Source organism: Apodemus sylvaticus, chromosome 4, assembly GCF_947179515.1.
Source record: "Apodemus sylvaticus chromosome 4, mApoSyl1.1, whole genome shotgun sequence".
Lineage (NCBI taxonomy): Eukaryota > Metazoa > Chordata > Mammalia > Rodentia > Muridae > Apodemus > Apodemus sylvaticus.
In genome coordinates, this window is record NC_067475.1 from 6,713,578 (window position 1) to 6,729,345 (window position 15,768).

At 45.6% G+C, this 15,768-nt stretch overlaps 1 pseudogene; it reads right to left on the reverse strand.

Annotated features, from left to right (window-relative positions):
• Positions 1–2,897: 2,897 nt before the first annotated feature.
• LOC127682477 (aldo-keto reductase family 1 member B1-like) lies at positions 2,898–6,722 on the reverse strand (annotated as a pseudogene).
• Positions 6,723–15,768: the final 9,046 nt, after the last annotated feature.

Here is a 15,768-nt window from a genome sequence, read left to right on the forward strand (position 1 = left end):
ATTCACCTCGCCAGAGAATTATAGCTGGGCCTACCAAAAGCGTGAGAGAACTCTTTGAAAATGACTTTTCTTCATGTCTTTACTTGTTAGCACACTTTATACTTTCAAGCCCCAAAGCTTTTATCTTGCCTCTTTAGATAATTATTAACCCAAAATCATCATTGCCAGCCACAATAATTAAATATTTTAAAGTTCCTATGTTTTTAATCACATCACCCTGTCTTTATATAGAAAGTGTTATATTAGTCATTGGAAAACCTTTTAGGTGTTAATGCTGGGTTGGGGAGGGGAGGAAGCTGTTTCATAAGGTAAAGTCATGGACTGGTCCTGACCCAGGAGCTGTTTCCCAGAGAGTAGCACCAAAGCTCCTCCCTTTCCTCCTGCAGCCAAGGAGACTCGACTTTCCATTGTACTTCAGTGTGAAGCTATCTTGAAGCAATCTTTAAATACCACTCAATGTGAGGTGCCTGCCCCAGGCAAATGACATTTCAAATTGTGATTCTTTTGGCCTCCAAGCAAGAAGGTCTGCTCTTTCCTGTAGTCAACGTGATTTAAATGAAGCTAATTCACCAGGTCAGGATCTAATTTGTGACTTCTCGGGTTCTTTCATTTCCATTACAAATTAGCGGAGGCAAAGGTGCTTCCGACTACAGGACTCTGAAGACCACAGTAAAACATTAATTCGAACTCTCTTGTTTTTGAATTGCTGGTCCTGTAGGCAAAGGAATTAATGCCACTGGGTAAAATGATCTGCCCTGGAAATCAATGAGTGTCTCCTAGGGACATCACTAGACTGGTCTTGCCCATTAAGTGCAGCATCCCACAGAACCAGTACAGGAACCCAAGCCTTGGATTCTGAGTGTGTCCTCTGCTTTCCGTGATCTCCGCCCGCCATGCATATCTCCTGCATTTAGAGATTTTGAGGGTCCAGAACCAACAAAGGGCCAAGCACCAACCCAAAGACACCAGGCCTTCCCCGTTCTCACTCTTACCATTTATTTAGTTACATCTCATGTGGCCAAGATCATCCTTATTGGATATTTGGCTCTGAGAATGACCTGGAACTTCTCATCTTCCTGTCTCTGCCCCTAGTGCATGAATCCCAAGCGTGGTCCTGCCAATGGAGCCCACCCAGAGCTTCACGCAGGCTAGATGAGTTTGCTACCAACTGAGCTGCATCAACAGCTCTCGTCTTAAAACTGATACCTAAGGACATTATGTGTAAGACACTATCCAGGTCTTCTAGTATTTATCTCTTTGTTTTAACCAAGGCATCTGAAAAAAATATTGCAACTTCAGATCCAAATCGCTGGTCTACCAGATGTCTATTTAGATGTCAATTTTCCAACATAATTGTGAATTCAGATGCTTGGAAAAGTAAACGTGTCTTAAGTCTTCTATTGGTAACTTGGCAACTAATGGGTTCGGGGGGCTTCTGTAGTGTTTCACAGTTAGATGTGACTGTGTCTCAGAGTGCTTGGCCGCTGGAAGGCCTGTCTTGCTTCATAAGTTACAACACCCGCCTAGAATTGATACAGCTCACTCTCACCGGCCTGTACGCTCCTAAAAGCCTGAGCTTTCATGTCCCAGGACATGTCTACATCTACAGCCCACCTGTCACTCTGAGGTTGAGTCTCAAGAAATTCTCACTGCCCAGGCTCCTCTAATCCTCTTACCCCCAGAGTAAGCATTCCCACACCCAATCAATGCTCCTTAGTGTTTCCCAGATTAGCCCTTTCTACTCCGGCAGTGCATGAACCTGTTTCATTTAGGTCCCTGTGTCTTCCTGGGCTCTTCAGTTACACCTTTCTGTTTTGCAATTATGGATGCAAAACCAGATTAGCTTGCTTTTGAAATACTCATTACTTTTCTGGTCATATTGTAGGACATAAACCAAGGTGTTTGAAGTGTTTCACGGTGGTGTCTAAGCCAGGTGTAGGTGAAGAGTGGTCTGAAAAGCACCAAACCAGACAAAGATGGTACTAAGTGCCCCCCCCCCCACACACACACAGCGGAGAACTAGACAAAGTAGAAGTGAGGACCCAGGAGCACTTCCAGGGTCATGAAGCACAGTAGGATAGTTACGTGGGATGGACTACTACAGAAGGAAGGGGGCCCGCAGAGGGGAACAGGGTATGGGGGAGGAGGAGTGGGGCAAGAGGACCAACAGCCATAAACATGTCTGAAAATCTCACAGTGGAAGCCATTACTTTGTGTAAAGTTCAGCTACCTGAACTAGTTAAGTTCTTCTGAATTCAAGGCACATATACGCCACAAGCTAACGCAGAGACGGCCACAAAGAGAGAACACATGTACTTTATGAGCCTTACTTGCTGGTATAGGGCAGAGAAGATAGAGCAGATAAAGAGTGTGAATAACCCCCTCCCAGATCTTTATCAGTGTGGGGGGTGGGGCTAGGAGGATGGCTGAATTGTCTATCCTCATGGATATACATATTTAAATAATTGATCTAGCAGTATATCTTCTTATATAAAATTGTATTTACTAAATCTCACTTTAGTTATCCATCTTGTTTTCATGTCACTTTATAGCATAAAGTATAGAAATAAATTATCTCTGACACAAATTCTTAAAAAAATTAAAGGTTTTGTTGTTTTTTTTTTCTTTCACAAAAGCAGGTGTTTTTGTTTGTTTTTGTTTTTGTTTTTTGAGGCAAGGAGAAGTCTGACCCAAAGGATGACAGTTCTAAGCACTCACATTTAAGTGTTAGTGGCGTGACTTGAGCTGTAAATCCTGCTTCTCTTTGGCTGGAAAGGGTGCTCATGTTAAAAGTCCTCCAGGTGGGTATGAAGAGAGACCAAGAGAGGCTGGAAGAAACAGCTCAGCTGCTGGTACTGCCCTCCAGAGTCTATGTCAGACTAACACATTCTCATCATCTAGTCTGCAAGTTGCCACCCAGTGCAGAGGGACACAGGCCACAGGCCACTTAAGGGCAGATGAGGCAGAAGGAACAGGTGTAAGTCGCTTGGGGAGGAGTAGGGACCCGTCTGCTGCAGCTTCAGACGTCTGTGTGGAAGGCCATCCTTGTGTTTGGCCCAGCTTGTCAGGGCGCACACCCTCTGGTTCCTGTAGCAGCCGAGCAGAGTGGTCCTGTCCTCACTGCTCAAAGTTAAAGTAAAAAGGTTCTCAGCAGTGCGTGCTGGTGTCACAGACTTGGGGGTCACTACCAAGTTCCTCTGAACCAGGAACCGGATCAGCATCTGGACTGCAGTTTTACTGTACTCAGCTGCGATTGCCTTGATCCTGGGATCCTCCAGGAGAGACGGGTCTTCAGGCTTGGCCCAGGGCCTGTCAGGAGAACCCAGGGGACCACATGCAGTCACAACCATGCCTCTACAGTGGCAGTACTCAATCAGATTCTCCTGAGTTATGGGTGGCACTTGATCTGGTTAACTTCAGGCTTGTATTTTAAGCCAGGTTTGTTCAAGATCTTCTCAATCTGAAGAGGGTTGAAGTTGGAGCCTCCAATTGCTTTTAACCAAACCTTCATCTACTAGTTGTTCCCTAGCCATCCAAGTATCCACAAAATTGGTGTCACTAGGAATCACGTTTCCTGATGCATCCAGTGGGAAATAGTCAGGCCCAGGCTTGAAGGCCGTTGGCCAGTGACTAAGGTAGAGAGCCAGGTGGTCCAGCTGCAGGCCACTGAGCATCTTCTGGCAGCTCCTTTCACCGTGTTCTTGTGGTGGAACGTGCACCACAGCTTGCTGACGATGAAGAGATCCTGGTGCTCCACCTCCTGCTCCTTGAGCTTCTCCTGGAAGGCCACTCCCACCTCCTCATTCTGGTACACCTGTGCACAGTCAGTGTGGTGATACCCCACGTAACAGCAACCTTCACAGCCTCAGTCACCGTCTTAGTTAGGGTTTTACTGTCGTGAACAGACACGATGACCAATGCAAGGATTATAAAAGACAACATTTAATTGGGGCTGGCTTATAGGCTCAGAGGTTCAGTCCATTGTCATCAAGGCAGAAACATGGCAGCATCCAGGCAGATATGGTGCAGGAGGAACTGAGAATTCTACATCTTCATCTGAAGGCGGCTAGTAGAAGACTGACTTCCAGGCAACTAGGATGAGGGTCTTAAGCCCACACTCACAGTGACACATCTACTCCAACAAGGCCACACCTCCTAATAGGGTCACTTTCTGGGCTAATCATTTACAACCCATCACATTCCACTCCCTAGCCCCCATAGACTTGTTCAAACATGAGTCTATGGGGGCCATACTTAAACATAGCATAATGCAAAATACATTTAGTCCAACTTAAAAAGCCCCTGTAGTCTATTGCAGTCTCAACAAGTCCAGAGTTAAGGTCTCTTTTGAGATTCATCCAATCACTTAATTGTAACCCCCCAAGCAAGACAGGAAACAAGCTGGGCAGAGTCCAAACTGCATCTCCATGTCTGATGGCAAAACAGTCTTCAGATATCCAACTCCTTTTTCATCTTTGTTGACTACAGCAAGATTCTTTCTCCTGGGCTGGTTCCATTCCCTGTTAGCAGCTTGCCTTGCCAGGCATCCTGTGGCTCTGGCATCTTTAACATCTTGGGGTCCCCAAGCCAACTTCAGCTTCACAGCTTCTTGTTCTAATTGTACTGGCTGGTTTTGTGTTAACTTGACACAGGCTGGAGTTATCACAGAGAAAGGAGTTTCAGTTGGGGAAGTGCCTCCATGAGATCCATTTGTGGGGCATTTTCTCAATTAGTGATCAAGGGGGAGGGCCCCTTGTGGCTGGTTTCCACAGCAGCAGCAGTGGAGAAGCCTTGGGTTTCCCAGGCTGAGCAATCCAGGGGAAGCAAGTCAGTAAGGAACATCCCTCCATGGCCTCTGCATCAGCTTCTGCTTCCTCACCTGCTTGAGTTCCAGTCCTGACTTCCATTTGTGATGAACAGCAGTGTGGAAGTGTAAGCCGAATAAACCCTTTCCTCCCCAACTTGCTTCTTGGTTATGATGTTTGTGCAGGAATAGAAACCCTGGCTAAGACAAGTTGGTACCAGCATAGTGGGGTATGGGGTATTCCTGTGACAACCTGACCATATTTTGGGGAGGACTGTGGAAGGACTTTGTAACTTTGGGCTAGATGATCCATTCCATGTTAAGAGCTCTGTGGGATGTTGTATAGGAGCTTGGAAGATAATGTTGAGAACATCATAGAAGATGGAGGCCTGGCTTGTGAAATTTCAGAGGGAAGATTAAAGACTCTTATCAGGGCCATGTTTTGATTGTGAAGATTCTGTGGTTTTGGTTAGCTGGGGCTGAAGAATCAGCTGTGAATAACAAGATACCAGAACCACTAAAGCAAATTAGTTACTGGAACTATTGATGCTGGTTAGCTGGAGCTAAGAAATTAGCGGTGTTTAAGAAGAGACCAGCATCACTGAAGTGAAATCTTTTAGAAAGTGTTTTCTGAGAGCACAGAGGTTGTGCTCCAGAGATAGCCACAGTTGTATTTTGTGCTGTGGCTGGACTTGGTACTGTGTAAGAGTCACCCAGATGGTACTGGTTTTGAAGGCGTGAAGGGGTCATGAAGAGCAGCTGAGGCTCTTGGCACAGTGAGAGGCCATGGAAGGCCATTGGTGAAGGTGCAGCCTCAGTTGCAATTGATGGCCCAGGACTTGAAGGGGTCATGCATAGCAGTTGAGGCTTGGCACCATGAAGAGAGCCTATGAGAGGCTATTGGTGAAGCCTAATTACAGTGGAAGACAGCAGTGTTTTGGAGATGCCAGTACCATGTGATGACCACCAAGAACAGCAGCAGCAGTGGAGTATAGGCAGCTGGAGCCTAGAAGACAAGCTGTGTGCTACAAAGGGCAGAGCTGGAGAAGTGACCCACGCCCTTGGAGGAGCCCAGAAGATCATGAGTTGGATCCCAGACACTGAAACATTAGCGTTTGAGTTTTTCTTCTGATTCTGACTGTGCCCTGATATTTTTCCCTCTTGATGGAAGAAAGTATTTCAGTGGAGCCCACAGTTAAGAGAACTTCGAATTTTTAAAAGACTGAATTTTAAAAAATATTGGACATTTTAAAGGGATTGATCTCTTAATGTGTAAAGATTGTGGAACTTTTAACGTCATTTCGATCTTGGGGATGAGTAAGAAAATAAGGATTGAGGCTAAACAGTGATGTGTTTGTGTGTCAAGTTGACAAGGGGTCAATTATACTGGCTGGTTTTGTGTCAATTTGACACAGGTTGGAGTTATCATAGAGAAAGGAGTTTCAGTTGGGGAAGTGCCTCCATGAGATCCATCTGTGGAGCATTTTTCTCAAGTAGTGATCTAGCGGGGGAGGACCCATTGGGCTGGTAGTCTTGGATTCTATAAGAAAGCAGACTGAGCAAGCCAGACTTCATCTCTGGGCTGGTAGTCTTGGGTTCTATAAGAGAAGCCTTGTGTTCCCCAGACTGAGCAAGCCAGAGAAAGCAAGGCAGTAAGAAATATCCCCCCATGGCCTCTGCATCAGCTCCTGCTTCCTGACCTGCTTGTGTTCCTGTCCTGACTTCCTTTAGTGATGAACAGCAGTGTGGAAGTGTAAGCCAAATAAACCCTTTCCTCCCCACTTGCTTCTTGGTCATGATGTTTGTGTAGGAATAGAAACCCTGACTAAGACAGTCACCTCGCCAGGAGGGACTTCCAGGTGCCCAGGCCCGGGGTGGGCATCTTGGTCCAATTGTTGAGTTCCAGATGGCTAGCCATGATTGCTGCACCTTACACACCCAGACTGGTAAGTCCTTCTTAATTGTTAAACCAACCTATTAGAAGTACTACAAAATATCTTAGGTCCTCAAAGAACAATTTACTTTATTCAATGTCTTTGTGAGGGTTTCCATTGCTGTGAAGAGACACCACGACCAAGGCAATTCTTATGAGGGACAACATTTAGTTAGGGCTGGCTTACTGGTACTGAGGTTCAATTCATTTTTATCATGATAGGAAGCATGGCAGTGTCCAGGCAGGCATGGTGCAGGCAGAGCAGAGACATCAACATCTTGTTCTGAAGGCAAACAGGAGACTGCTGTCTTCCAGGCAGCTAGGATGAGGGTCTCAAAAGCCCACCCCCACAGTGACACACTTCCTTCAACAAAGCCACACCTACTCTAACAAGGCCACACCTCCTAATAGTGCTTCTCCCTGGGCCAAACTACCACTATTCAAACTACCACAGACTGTTTCTTGACCTCTGGATCAGTGCACATTTTAGTGGTTTTAACTAAGGAATCCAGCCATATCTGAAAAAGCAAGTCTTAGAAGAAACACATGCCAGTAATGTATGCATTTTCCAGGCTTTTGTTGAACCTGAGAAGGATGAGCACTGAAGGCTCTAGAGCCTTTCCTGCTGTAAGGCTCCATCACAGCCTGTGCTCCAACACACCTGTCAACTGTCTTCTAACTACTAAATCAGCCTTGTTGCAAGGCTTGCATTGGAAAGGTGGGCTTGTCCCAGCATAATTGATAGAGTAGGAGACAATTTGAGCAGCTGGATGTGAACTTCAGCATTACTCCAGTGCGATTTTTATCCGCATGAAACCCAGCTCCACAGTCTAGACGCTTTGCTGTCATAACCACATTTCATCTCTCTTGTCACAGCGTCAGCTCAGAGTGATGTAAGCTCTTACTACAGCTGACTCAGGTCCAGGTGACCTGCACCTCAGGTGAGACTCTTTTCCCTAAAGACCCATGAGTTATATCCCTCTTCCCTCCGCTTCCCTCTCTCATATGCAACACATAATGCAGACTGAGCATAGGATACTCCCACAGAGACAAAGCAGGCAGTGGGCGCACACAGGCCTGGTCCATAGTAGTTCTGAAACCTAGCCAGCCACACTCCTTGACTAGGACTCAGACTGACTTCCTGTAGAGTCCTCTGTGATTTCTGGCTCCATCCCTAGATTCATGATCCCACTCCTCATCTGTTTCCAACCAAAGGAACCCAGAAGGCACCAGATGTTAGTGCATGCACAACCCACACACACTCACACAATCATACACATACTCACACATACACTCTCATACACATACAGACACATACACTTTCTTTTCTCTGTGTGTGTCTCTCCTCTCTCTCTCACACACTCTCTCTCTCTCTCTCTCTCCCTCTCTCTCTCTCTCTCACACACACACACACTTTCTCTTCTCTGTGTGTGTCTCTCCTCTGTCTCTCTCTCTCTCACACTCTCGTTCTCTCTGTTTCTCTTCTATCTCTCTGTCTCTCTCACACACCCACATATACTGTTACACATACACACTCTCTATCACACACACACACACACACACACACACACACTACAGAGTTGGTTCAGTGCTCAATGTGAGTTTTGTTAAATTGTTTTCATCTTGATTCCTTTATTTAAAATTTCCTTTTAATTCCTTGAGTAAACTTTCAAGGGTTTAGGAAGTTAACTTTAGGTCCATGTTCTAAATCTTAATTTTACAGAGAACATTTTTCTATTTTTACACAGTCATGTGACCAGATACTGCCCCTTGAAGTTTGGTCAGGCCTGAACCATCTTCCCTCCCTCCCCTCCTCCCCCTCCTTCTGTCTCCTTTCTTTCCCCTCTGCCCTCCCCCGTCTCTCTGCTCTGTAAATCTACTAATCACATTAAAGTTTCCCCATGTGCCTAAAAGCATGCCTTTAGAATTCCTGAAATATGAACCCAGTAACTATTGTTGCCTTGCATTTAACAGTTTGTCTCTGGGTTTCTGCATAGTTCTGCAGTCTGCTGTGCTGACATTGTATCTGACCAATTCTACCATCACCAAGTTGCTTCCTCCCAGCAATACTTAAAGTCCTTCTCCCTCTCATATTTCAGTTCATTTCAGTCCTTTGGACCAAGGCTTGCCTCCTTACAAGCTTTCTTCTGGTTGGTATTAAAGTGTGTTTGCATCAAACCATAAATCTGCTGCAGACTGGCCAACTCAAGTGATGTAAACGTCTACTTCAAAAGTGCAGGAAATTTTAAACAGACAATACATTTAAATGACTGTTCTTTTGTTTTTGTAGTTTGGTGAGGTTGCAAACAGAGGATTTTCAGTGATATATTTAATAGGCTTTCTGTCTGAGCTTCAGTCCTTCTATACCATGGCTTCAGACTTTGGAATGTTTAATAATAATTTGATTTTTTATATCTGTTTTTATTGAAAAGGGAAGTAAAAACACTTTATGATAAAATTAAAAATTTACATGGAAAATATTTCAGATAAAATAGAAGAGATACAAAGAAACACATTAAAATTAATAATTTTCATGGAAAATTAAAGAGTAAAGTGGTAGACACGTAAAACATTGCTAAATTAATTGAAATATGAATTATAAACATTTTATGATAGAATTGAAGATTTACATAGAAAATATTTCTGATAAAATTGTAGAAAAATGTAGAAAAACATGTTAGAATTGAAGATTATCCTGGAAAATTTTATATAGATATAATAGTGGTAGGCATAAAAGTATTCCTAGGTTGATTGAAAGTGGAATTATAAACATTTTCTGATAAACTTGAAGATTACATGGAAAATATTTCTGATAAAATTGAAGAAATATATAGAAAAACATGTTAAAATCAAAGATCATGGAAATTATACAGATAAAATGATAGGCATAAAGATAATTCTAAGTTGATTGAAGGTGGAATTATAAACATTTTCAGATAAAATTAAAGATTTACATGGAAAATATTTCTGGTAAAATTCAAGAAATATATAGACAAACATGTTAAAATTGAGTATTTCATGGAAAATTTTACACATAAAATGGTAGATATAAAAACTCTAAATTAATTGAAGGTGGAATTAAAAACATTTGTGATAAAATCAAAGATTTACATTGAAAACATTTCTGATAAAATAGAGGAAATATATAGAAAGACATAATTGAAGATTATCATGAAAAATAATGCAGATAAAATGGTAGACAAAAAATGGGAATAACAAACATTTTCTGATAAAATTGAAGATTTACATGTGAAATATTTCTGTTAGTCTACGTCTTTTTATTGGGCGTTTCCATCAATTATCCTTTGTAGGGCTGGATTTGTGGACAGATACTGTGTAAATTTGGTTTTATTGTGGAATATCTTGGTTTCTTCATCTATGATGATTGAGAGTTTTGCTGGGTACAGTAGCCTGGGCTGGCATTTGTGTTCTCTTAGGGTCTGTATGAGATCTGCCCAGGATCTTCTAGCTTTCATCATCTCTGGTGAGAAGTCTGGTGTGATTCTGTTAGGTCTGCCTTTATAAGTTACTTGCCCTTTTTCCCTTACTGCTTTTAATATTCTTTCTTTGTTTAGTGAATTTGGTGTTCTGATTATTATGTGTCAGGGGGACTTTCTGTTCTGGTCCAGTCTGTTTGGAGTTCTGAAGGCTTCTTGTATGTTCATGGGCATCTCTTTCTCTAGGTTAGGGAAGTTTTCTTCTATAATTTTGCTGAAGATATTTACTGGACCTTTAAGTTGGAAATCTTTGCTCTCTTCTATATCTATAATCCTTAGGTTTGGTCTTCTCATTGTGTTCTGGGTTACAAGCTTTATGCATTTTGCATTTTCTTTGACTGTTGAGTCAATGTTTTCTATGGTATCTTCAGCACCTGAGGTTCTTTCTTTTATCTCTTGTATTCTGTTGTTGATGCTTGCATCTATGACTCCTGAATTCTTTCCAAGGTTTTCTATCTCCAGAGATGTCTCACTTTGTGATTTCTTTATTGTTTCTACTTTCACTTTTAGATCCTGGATGGTTTTGTTCAGTTCCTTCACTTGATTGTTTGTGTTTTCCTGTAATTCTTTAAGGGATTTTTGTGTTTCTTCTTTAACAGCTTCTGCCTGTTGACCCATGATCTCCTGTAGTTCTTTAAGGGATTTTTGTGTTTCCTCTTTAAGGGCTTTTACCTGTTGACCTATGTTCTCCTGTATTTCTTTAAGGGAGTTATTTAAGTCTTGTTATGAAGCCCTATATCAGCCTCATGAGATATGATTTTAAATTTAACTCTTGCTTTTCCGGTGTGTTGGGGTAGCCAGGACTTGCTGTGGTGGAAGAACTGGGTTCCGATGTTGCCATGTGGCCTTGGTTTCTGTTGATAGGGTTCTTATGCTTGCCTTTCGCCATCTGGTTATCTCTGGTGCTAGTTGGTATTGTTGTCTCTGGCTGGAGTTTGTTTCTCCTGTGGGCCTGTAAGCCTGTGTCCTTACTCCTCTGAGCTCAGAAGTGAAAGCACTGCTGGGAGATCACTCTCCTGGAGGGCTGTGCACAGAAGGCTGTGGACTTTCCTGGCTCTCTGGTGCAAACGGCAGCGGGAAGACTTCCATCCCAGCTGTTCCACTGATCTTATGCCCTGTGTGCTCCTAGTTGTTCCCCTTCAGAGAGAAGGTGGAGATCTCACCTCTTTGCTCAGAACTGGAAGCACTGCTGGGAGAGCACTCTCTTCTGGTGGGCTGTGCACAGAAGACCGTGGCGACTCCTGGCTCCTTAGTGCAAATGGCGGCAGGTAGCTTTTTTGTTTTTTGTTTTTGTTTTTTGTTTTGTTTTGTTTTTGTTTGTTTACTGTGATCTGATCCCTGGTTTTCATACTCTATCTAGCACTATACCAATGGTATTTTCTTTTATGGTGCTGCTGTAAATCACTCAGCATTTGTGAGTTAACACACAGTATTTGTGGCATAACTCTATGCAAAATAACTCTCATCTACATAAAGCCAACAGCAAGGCATCCTGATCACTATGGTATCCATGAGTTTGTAAGAGGGTGTTACCCAAGAAGTCTTCAGTTGTTCTGGGAGAGACACAGGGAAGGTTGTGATGATGAAACTGTGGGGATAAAGAGGGGAAACACAGAGTTCACAGGAACACTTCCAGTAAAGGGAAATACTTCAGTGTAAAATGTGGTGCTTTCATTGAATTTCACTGAATTTTATTCACTGCTCAGAGGAGGGCAGGGTTCATAACCTGCTGGGTAATCACCCCAAATTGAAATAAATGCCGGTCTCTTACTCTAACTATATTCTATTTATAGAATATATACACAGAGGAAGGGGACTGGACTCTGCAGGGAATGTTAAAGAATGTCAGTAATGTCTTAACCTCTAGACCACGTGTGGAGTGGGGACGCCTTCCCCCCAGCCTTGCTCAAAGCACATCTCAAGCAAGAATCTTCACGATTGGTCTCCGCTGGAAGACTAAACATAACCAAGCACAGAGCAGAGCAGCAACAGACTCGCAAGCCTCGGAGAATCCTCTGTTCTTAGCAGGAAGACATCGCAGCATCCCATGACCTCACCCTGCTGGCTGGTTTAACTACCAACTTGGCACAGTCTAGAGCCACCTGGGGAGAGGATCTTTTTCCTTAACTTTTCAATCGATTCTTTGTGACTTTCACATCATGAATCTGAGTCCCAGTCATCTCCCTGTTTCCTAGTATGTGCCCTCTGCCCTTGCAACCCCCCCCCCAAAATAAACAGAACAAAGCACAGAAAGCATCTCCTCGTGGAAGCTGTGGAGTGTCACGGTGTGTCCCGCAGTGTGTATGCCCTTCTGTGGTGTGTCACGGTGTGTCCCGCAGTGTGTATGCCCTTCTGTGGTGTGTCACGGTGTGTCCCGCAGTGTGCATGCCCTTCTGTGGTGTGTCACAGTGTGTCCCGCAGTGTGCATGCCCTTCTGTGGTGTCACGGTGTGTCCCGCAGTGTGTATGCCCTTCTGTGGTGTCACGATGTGTCCCGCAGTGTGTATGCCCTTTTGCCCACACGTCTTCACCTTGCAGAAGTTCATTGCGGTGAGTCACTGCTCTGCTTTGAGGCCTCTGATGTCTGTGACACCATCAACACTGGATCATCTCCGGGACTTCCCCTGGTTGTCCCATTATTGCCCCGAGCTATGGAGACCCTGCAGCAGGACTGGTCCCTTCATGTGCAGCAATAGTTCACAGATGATGTAGATTTGGGGGCGGGCCATCTCGGCGCCCTGGAGTCGCTGAGCTGCTCAGCCTGCTGGCTCTCCCGTTTCTGCACCACCAGGGGCGCTCTCTAGCACTGCTCTGGCTAGGCTACAGCAGCCCCTGGGACTGGCTGACTTGCACCCCCAGAGCCAGCCCCACTGTGCTATCCAGTTGATGCGTGGGGCCCCGCTCTCCCAAGTGTTGCAGCCAGCGACAGGCTGAGAACGCTCTTCAGCACTCACACCCTCAGGGCTGGTTCGCCTGTGTAGCCCCACCCCAACACCCACCCCCTCTACCCACCTGCTGTTCTAGCCAGGCAAGGTGCAGGGTCTCTCCTAAGTGCTGTGGTCATAGAGGGCAGGGCCAGGCATCCACTCTCATGACCTTGGGGCCAGCGTTCCCGACTGCTGGAGGTGATGAGGGGCAAGGAGTGGGCATCACCTCACAGCAGACAGTGGTGAGGCCAGCTCAGAGCCTGTTCATCCATGCCTCCCACTTCCAGGACCAGCCCACTGTGCTGTCTGGGCAGGATACATGGCTCTGCCCTCCAGAGTGCTGCTTCAGATGAAAGGCGGGGCCAATTCTGCACCATCCTTGGATGCCAGTGCCCAGGCAATTGCTCAGCCCAGGATGTCCCCAGGGTCTCTGGTGGTGATATGAACCACAGACGTCGACACCCACCCCCACACTGCATAGTCACAGACACAGTCACGGCCTTCATCAGCTGCATAGGCTGGAGCTTCACCATGACCTCGGGGTGGGGCAGGCTACTCACCACAGGCTATTCCTCTCCACCCTTGTAGGAGACCAAACTGTGGGAAACCAGGCCTTCAACAGCCCCCACTTTGAGAGTCCCCTTTTGCTGACCCCTTGTTAGAAGCCTCTTTTACAAGGATGATTGTGGGAACCAACTGGTCCTTATCTTAGATAAACACCTGAGGTTGTTAGAGAAGAACCAGCATTCCAGAAAAGCCATAAGATGCCCCCAGCCTCTGCCAGCCTGTCACCAGCATCCACACCAGATGTCCTCGCTTTCTTCTGTGCCTTAAATCATTCTCCTCCAGCCCCTCCTTATCTCTCCTTATGGTGTGCTTAAAACTGGACCTTCTTCCATTAATAAACAGACCTTGACACGAACTCCTGATGCTTGGTCTCGCCCTGTCCTTCCCGCCCATTTCTCTCTTACAGGCTGGGTCCTCCTCTGCTCTCTGAATAACTAGGTCCCACAGGACGGGATACACCCTCAAGGAGGGAGGTGTCTCCAGTTCCATCTCTCTTCATGATGCTCAAGCACTTGCACACTGTAGTGGTTCCTGCTGCAGTGGGCCATGCAGCTGACAGGCCTAGGGGCAACCTTCTCTGTCAGGCCTCATGGTATGGCAGGAAGCAGGCCTCTAGGTGTCTAGGGCTGCCCGCCTGGATTGGCGGCAGGTGGGTCTCTGGGTATCTTTCCCTGCCTGCACTATGTGATCGCTGGATGTCTTCCTCTACCCGCAGTGCATGGTGGCGGCAGACGTGGCTCTGTATACCCTCTGCCCGGATTCCTGGGCATCTTTCCCCACCAGTGCAGTGTGTCATGGCAGTTGACAGGGCTCTGTGGAGACAGCCTTAAAGAGGTATTATCCAGATCAGGTTGGCTTGTAGGCATGTCTGAGAGAAGTGTCTTGTGAACTGTAACTAAAATGTGTGCAGCACCTCCGGTAGTGGCCGAAGTAAGAAGACACAGAAGAGGGGAAGCCTTGGCTTTGCATGACTCCAGTGAGGACTGAAGACCAGGGTCCCTGTGGGACCACAGGGCCAGACTGCAGCTCTGAAGCACCCAGTCTGCAGCCAACGGCAGGACCTGTTGCCTCTCTGGTGTGAGACAGCCATTGGGCTATGACTTAGCCACACCATGAAAGCCAATCCAATAAATCTCCTTTGAATTCACATTCATTGTCTCTGTTCTGTCCCCCACAGAGCCCTGAGGAAGACAGACACAATGACTGCTATGAGCCATTGACATCCCCGTGCACGTCCCTGGAGCTCTCTATCATCTGAGCACACTCACCCTCGTTCTGTGCTCCCCACCCTGTGCTGGATGGTGGGAACCCTGTCCATCCCACTCCATCAGGCCACGCTGTGGAGCACTGCTGCCCTGCTCCTCAGGAGCACCCCTCCTCCTCCCTGTCTCTCCACCATGCTGGCTGTATCCTCCGCTCCCTCCAGTTCTCAGTTTCCTCATTAAACCCTGGGCTCACACAGGATACAATGTAGACATGAGCTCAAGGGCAGAGAATGTGTTTCTTTCACCTTTACACACTTGGCACCAACCACAATGCCTGATACAAATTAGCTGCCCAAGACTGGTGGGCTGAGTGCGGATCAGAAAGCCAGGCATGGCCTATACCTCACCCCCCTCCTGTGAGCCCCCTGCCTCTGTTCTTCTGCTTTTGCTTGGAGAGTGAACAGGTTTTAAGACGTTCTGCATCGTATTCTGCCTGCATGTTTTCACTCTACACTTTTCACAAGAGCATTGTATAGAAAGTAATCCCTTCCTTCCTACGACACAGGTCAGTGTCGCCACATTGATTAGACAGCTTATTTATTGAACTGCTATTTTTATCACAGATGCTTTATTTTAGAAAATACAGCTTTAAAAATGAATGACCTAAAATATCTGTAAGAAAGGAGGAGTAGGCGATTGACCTTGAAGTTACTGACTCTGTAAGAAGCCAGCGTGAGCTCCATTGCTGTAACAACCAACAACAGGACAGATTGAAGTCCATCCACTCTGTAGTCTCATCAAAACAAACCACTCAGACAACAAAGGCACAGGAGTTG